General features: G+C 30.4%; 1 protein-coding gene across 3 annotated transcripts in view; it reads right to left on the bottom strand.

Annotated features, from left to right (window-relative positions):
• The window catches only part of lovit (loss of visual transmission), a 40849-nt gene extending 35386 nt beyond the window's left edge, over positions 1-5463 (bottom strand). For 2 of the 3 annotated variants that reach the window (XM_076623844.1, XM_033339850.2), the window contains exon 1: positions 5222-5440. The gene's annotated coding sequence lies outside the window, so the exon portion shown is untranslated. Of the gene's footprint in view, positions 1-5221 lie in introns of all 3 variants that reach the window. The other variant, XM_076623845.1, reaches the window with a different exon arrangement.
• Positions 5464-6157: the final 694 nt, after the last annotated feature.

Raw genomic sequence — 6157 nt, 5'->3', positions numbered from 1 at the left:
TGGTGGTTTATGAGAGACTCGGTGGAAAAGCTGCAACGAGTTGTATGTAAGTTGGAAAATGAGATAAATGCGGGTAACATAGAAAATATAAGATTGGAACTAGAGGATTCTATTATCAGTATATATATTTTAAAGCGTTTATCAAATTTCGTGAAATTTACACGCAAAATTTGTTGTACGAACGTTATTCAAATTATTTGCAAAACTATCTTTTTGAAAGAACTTCTATTCTTGAGAGTATGATTTTGTTATTTATACCAATTTCCCTCGGAGTCTCTCGAATACTAAATAAAATTCGAAATTTCTTTACTGCTTTAACAAGAATTTCAATGATAATAATAATGTGAAATATCTAATAATGTGTGTGTATTGTTACAGTTAAATAAAAAGAATCATAAATTATGTACAGTCTAACCCTTGCTATAGATAATGAATTAATATAGATCATGAATTAAATTTCTTAACTCTTGCAGCGGCTAACATTTTTTTCCTACAAATATCTGGCATTAATTTATGAAACAAATATATTTCGCTTGATATAAATATGATACACTTTCATTTTCAAAAAGTGTACATATAACCATCGATTCTAACAAAAATATTAATAAAAATACTTGTCCCCATAAATAAATAAATTTATAAGAAAAGATCGCAATGGCAATTTTCACCTATATTTATATCATTTCGCAAATTTCTCGTTATCTCCGGTTATTTCGTGTCATAAAAATCACGGTGATCCTTTGATTCGATGTTTGGATCATATTCAGGCGACGTACACGTGTGTCTGATAAAACAGACATCTAAATCGTCGTCCTGATTACGTAATACAGAATCTTGGCCATAGTCCGAGTAAAATGGCCACAGTTTTCATTCACTCACTCGTTGACCACGATAATCGCGATTAATTTTGTCGTGTTTAATCCCATTGCGGATATTGTTGGCTTTGTTATGGGGAAAAATTGACGGATTGAAATGACGAATTATGAATGATGACACAAATCAAGGGTGGTCATTGATTCGACAGATGTCAAAGTTGATGTATCGGCCTGTGCGAGATGGAAATCGTCGTGTGTTTTGACCGTTAACGATAACATGTTTGTTATGCGAAACGTTGTTACGGTAGAAATATATTTTCTACTTCTTTTCCTTCTTTTGTTTCTTTTGGTGTTTCGAAAAAATTTCTAGTGATTCTCTCAAATGTAGTGAAGAAAGAAAGATTTGATAGAGAGGAAAGATGTTGAATTTGTTACATTTTCGAATATTTTGGAAAAAACTTGAAGAACTGGTTGTTTTAAAGACATCAAAGAAGAAAAGATTTTGGATTTTTCTTATTTGAGGTAATTAGAAAATAAAAAGTTTGATTAACGTCCTCTGTTTTTCCGGTGGTTTGCTCTCTTGGTATAAAACTTTATGATTGGGATTCGTGACCACTGTAAATTCCTAATGCAACCTAATCCAAAGGGAAATATTACAAAGAAGTTGGATTTACCAATTCCTGGTTCTACAAAAATCGCATAAACTAAAATTGAACAGTCTAAAATAATGTTCCATCGAAATTTACAAATCAGTATACTTGTAGTTATCACATAATCTACGACTATACACTGATGTATGTATGTAATGTATGAATCTGTAGTGGAATAACTCCAATATGACTCAGTATCGTACAATGCGATTTAAAAATAACAAATATTCGTTTTATTGCCACTCGATTAATATCTCGATTGTTTCTATCAATTCATTTGAGAAACAAAATTTTCGTTCAAGTATCAACTCGAACTTGACAAATTCGTTTCCTAAGCAAACGAAGATATTCGTGTTTAATGGTTCGATCCACTCTACCGACATATTCCAGCTCGATAAGAGAGCAGATAAATCTCTCTAATTCGGGGACTTTAACCGTACGATTCTGTGATAATGTTGCAACGATCTCGATCAACAAGAGTACGATACGAAAACAAAATACTGAAATATTACAGAAAAAAACCCATTTAACAATCTCCAATTTTACGACTTAAGATCCAAGTAAAATCAAGATAAAGTTCGAATAAATAAAATTTAAATAAGATTTCTATCGATTCGAAAAAAAATTCCATCGAAGCAACTCATGTCTGAAGGATACAATAAAATATCCAGAAAATTTCATAAAAAGACGCTGAAACAGTATTGTGTTTTAGAGAATGGAAACATTTTTTGTTAGCTCAGCTAAGTCGTCGATCTTACAAATTCCATGAAACGATAACGTAGCCTGTTTAATCGATTTGTGGTTTATGGCTTTTAAATCGTGTAAACTTCCGCTTTTTGCGATTTTCGCGACATAATCGACGATAATTAGTGATAAGTCTTATAACGCTACATTGTATACGCATTAATCAGGGAAAACAAGCGTACATAATGATCGTTGATATTGTAAATTACTCAGACTTATGTGGTTTTATATTGTTTTTACGATCGCTGTACAGATATTTTTAACAAAGTTAATGTTACCTTACATTCGCCTTTGGAGGACTACAGTTTCAGATTTTAGACACTTAAATAAAGATGAGTATTAATATGCAAAAATATCGCTTGAAATTTATTTTTCAAGTTATAAACAATTGAATTTTTCACTAATAACATCTGTAAATAGGTATTAACACAATGAACGTAACTGTCAATAGTTCGCATATTATAATAGAAGAAATATAACTGAATCTTATATCAAAAAAATATGCACCAACTTATTCACGCTTGACCTAGACGTGACTAGATTTGATGTGACCGATTATTATCTGGATAAAACTAGCCACGCGTCATCATTTTCATTTAGCCGTAAACAGGCTTATCGGAGAAACATATGGAGTAACAACATAAACTGTCGTGATCTTGCTTCGAATGAAAGATCTAGAAAATTGTATCAAATGTATCTAGACCTAATTGGGTTATCTATGAAATAATATAAATTTGATATCTACAGCATGAAATAATAAGTACAGTGACTACAAAATGTATCGGCAGACAACTATATTTATTATAGCATTTGCATATTGATTAACCTCTTGTAATCTTCTGCTAGCCTTAGCTTTTATCTGTTTGCTGTTGAAACGAATATCGTTGAAACGAGACATTGAATTATTGTACGCGATGTCTTTTCAGTGATCACGGTCTTGCAATATGAAAGTAAAAAATGAAAGTATATCATTGAAATTTGATACTTTGGTACTTTAATTTGAATCCGGTCTGTCTTCGCGTATTTCATCCATAAAACATACCATATATGTAATTCAATATTATGAGGCAAAGAGTTAATTGCACTTGGTTATGATTCGTATGACTAGAAAAATTAGGTACTATGAAATTTGATAAAATAATCACTTCAGTGAGAAGTAAGGATATATGCTAATACTTTTTGTATTGTTTTTATGTAGATCAAAATTGAATTATAGGTAAATCGAAATGTAACAGAATAGAGTCTGAGATTAAGTTAATTAAGAAATAATCTGGGGTTTTAACTGGGATTTCGTATAAGTTCAATGGAAATTTGATTGATAAAATTGAATGGATATAATGAAATTAAAATAAAATTCAATTAAATTGAAACAAAATGAAAGATGAGGAATATGATAGCTAATAATGTTCTTATATCGCTATATCTAGCTACTCATTCTCTTAAATGTTTCGTAATAAAAAAATTTAATTCCTTTTATTACATCGATTACGCTAACACACCAGCAATACATTAACAAGATAAACATAAGTATAAATTGTATTCCTAAGATGTATTACATTAAGATTTATTATTAATAAATATCTCGTTAATATCTTAACGATTATTACGTTCAAATAGCTTAGGTTTCAGACTCTTAAGTGTCTCGAAACAATAAAAGTGGGATTTATACCACTTGAAAGAAAACGAACAATTTTATATATTGATATAGCTACTTGCATTTTCTTATCGATCAATTTATTACAAGTATCAAGTAGGGACTTAAGATGTCTGCTCCCTCCGAAATATCTAAAAACACTGCTCACCTGGTGATCAAGATGTTAATGTAGCTAAAATTACTCACGAATGGTTAATTTAACCAATATACAAATGTCAACTATTATTACCTATATCCCTATCTCATTTATAAGATTTACTACATATTTGTGGGCGTATTATCGAAAAATCCCTTCCGTCATACTTGGCCCCGATAAAACGTCATGTTTTCTTCAGACACTCGTACTACTGTCTGCTTAAACATTCCGTCGAGATTTCCAAATGCAATATGCTGTTTCATGCGTGACGTTTATAATTGGCTTGTAGAAATAACCGGGTAAAATTTGGACGGAAATACCGGTTGTAAAGATACGGTTGGACGAATTTTGTGTGGCATCCATCTTTGGACAATTCATAATGAAATTTGACAGTTTTAGATCGAATTCTGTCGTATATTATTAATTTCGTAATATTATACCTCAACAAACTGTCGATTAACTAAATGATATTCGTCAATGTTATAACATGTTGTTATACGTATTTGTTTTTTATCAGATTGGTATTAGATCTAGCGTATCGCGTCTTCTTTTTAAGAAATGTCCAATGATAAAAGATTAAGTCAAAAACCAACTTTGTAAAGGCTACAATAAAGTGGGTAAAGGATAATAAAATCATAAGGGCAAAAGTAATAGGTAATAAAGGTACAAAGCATACAAATTTATTGACCATAGTTGCCCAAATAGTATTAAGATAATTATATGATTTTCACATTTAAAGATATCATTTTAAAGCTAATTACAAATATGCTAACATCTGTTATTTTTATGAAATTTCTGTTTCTACGTAATTTTAATTACTACAGATCTTTTCAAAGCTGATGCGATGAATGGTTTCGGGTACAGTTTTATTTCATAGTAACATATTATCATTTGTAATATTATCATTAGGTTATATAAGTTCAAGGTGTTCAATATTCATCTATATAAGGTACAAATGCTGTAAATATTCTTCATCACGTGAAATAGAATATTAAATCAAAACTAGATGAGATATCCTTAGATATCAAAGAGTGCAAAATAATCGTAGATGGCATTCCAAGCATGATATACTATGTGATAAACAGGTTACCTCACACATCTAACCGAATTTCGTCCAAACACTTTATTTATTTACTGCAAATCTTATTACATATTTGGACAACGTGCATACAGACCCTGAAAATGTAGCTTATCTTTTTATCGTTATAAATCATATACATACCTACATAATACAGTAAAAAAGTACGTCGTCACGCGTTGTCAGTCGTCAGTTTCATTCCACGCATCGAAATCTCTTGAACATTTGTGCACTATCAAACAAATTACACTCAGTTAAAAAAGTACATTCATATTAAATGATCAACCAATTATATTATTAATTTGAAATTGATTCTACAATATCCTTTACTTTGATGAAATTATTAAAAATTCTTCTATTAAGCAGCCCTATTAGTATTATGGAAAACTGAGAATTTCGATGTGCCAACTGGTGGCAGGAAATTGAACTACTGAAAATAGGTCGAATATCCAAATAATCGCTAATGTTTAAATGGATACGTTGTGAAAAACGAGTGTCTTTATATTTGTTTTAATGCGTTTAAATTGATCGTTATGATAAGAGTCATATAATCATTTAACCAATTATAAAAATTTACGCATTAACATTTTCTTCTAGAAGAGATAAAATTAAAATACGTGGGCCGGTCAATTAATGTATATAGAATCCAAAGAAGGCTACCCATGAAAGTTATAAAGCCAATCATTAGGTAGCTAACTATGGTGCTACCTCCTTTGGTTACATTAAAAAAATAATTAAATGTGATCTTAAGAGTTGAATGATGGGAGAAAAAAATTTGAAACCATACACTGTAGCTACTTTTGTAAAAATAAAATACATTCATTTACAATACTAAACGTGTGTAAAAACTTTGCTAATAGAAGAATCTTCCAGTTCCAAATTTCTTTGATGAGAATCAATGACGCAGACGTACCGACGTAGATGTACAGTACGAAAAACCCACTCGTGACACATACGTTTCCATCATTAGAAGCAAACGTGTTAATAATAGTAATAATTTAATCCAATTTTTATCAAAAATTAGGACTAGTCAAGAACTAAGAAGTTGGTTGGAAAACTTGCATAAAGAACTCTAAATGA

This window comes from Bombus vancouverensis, chromosome 13 (assembly GCF_051014615.1).
Source record: "Bombus vancouverensis nearcticus chromosome 13, iyBomVanc1_principal, whole genome shotgun sequence".
NCBI lineage: Eukaryota > Metazoa > Arthropoda > Insecta > Hymenoptera > Apidae > Bombus > Bombus vancouverensis.
This window is presented reverse-complemented; position numbering and strand designations above follow the sequence as displayed.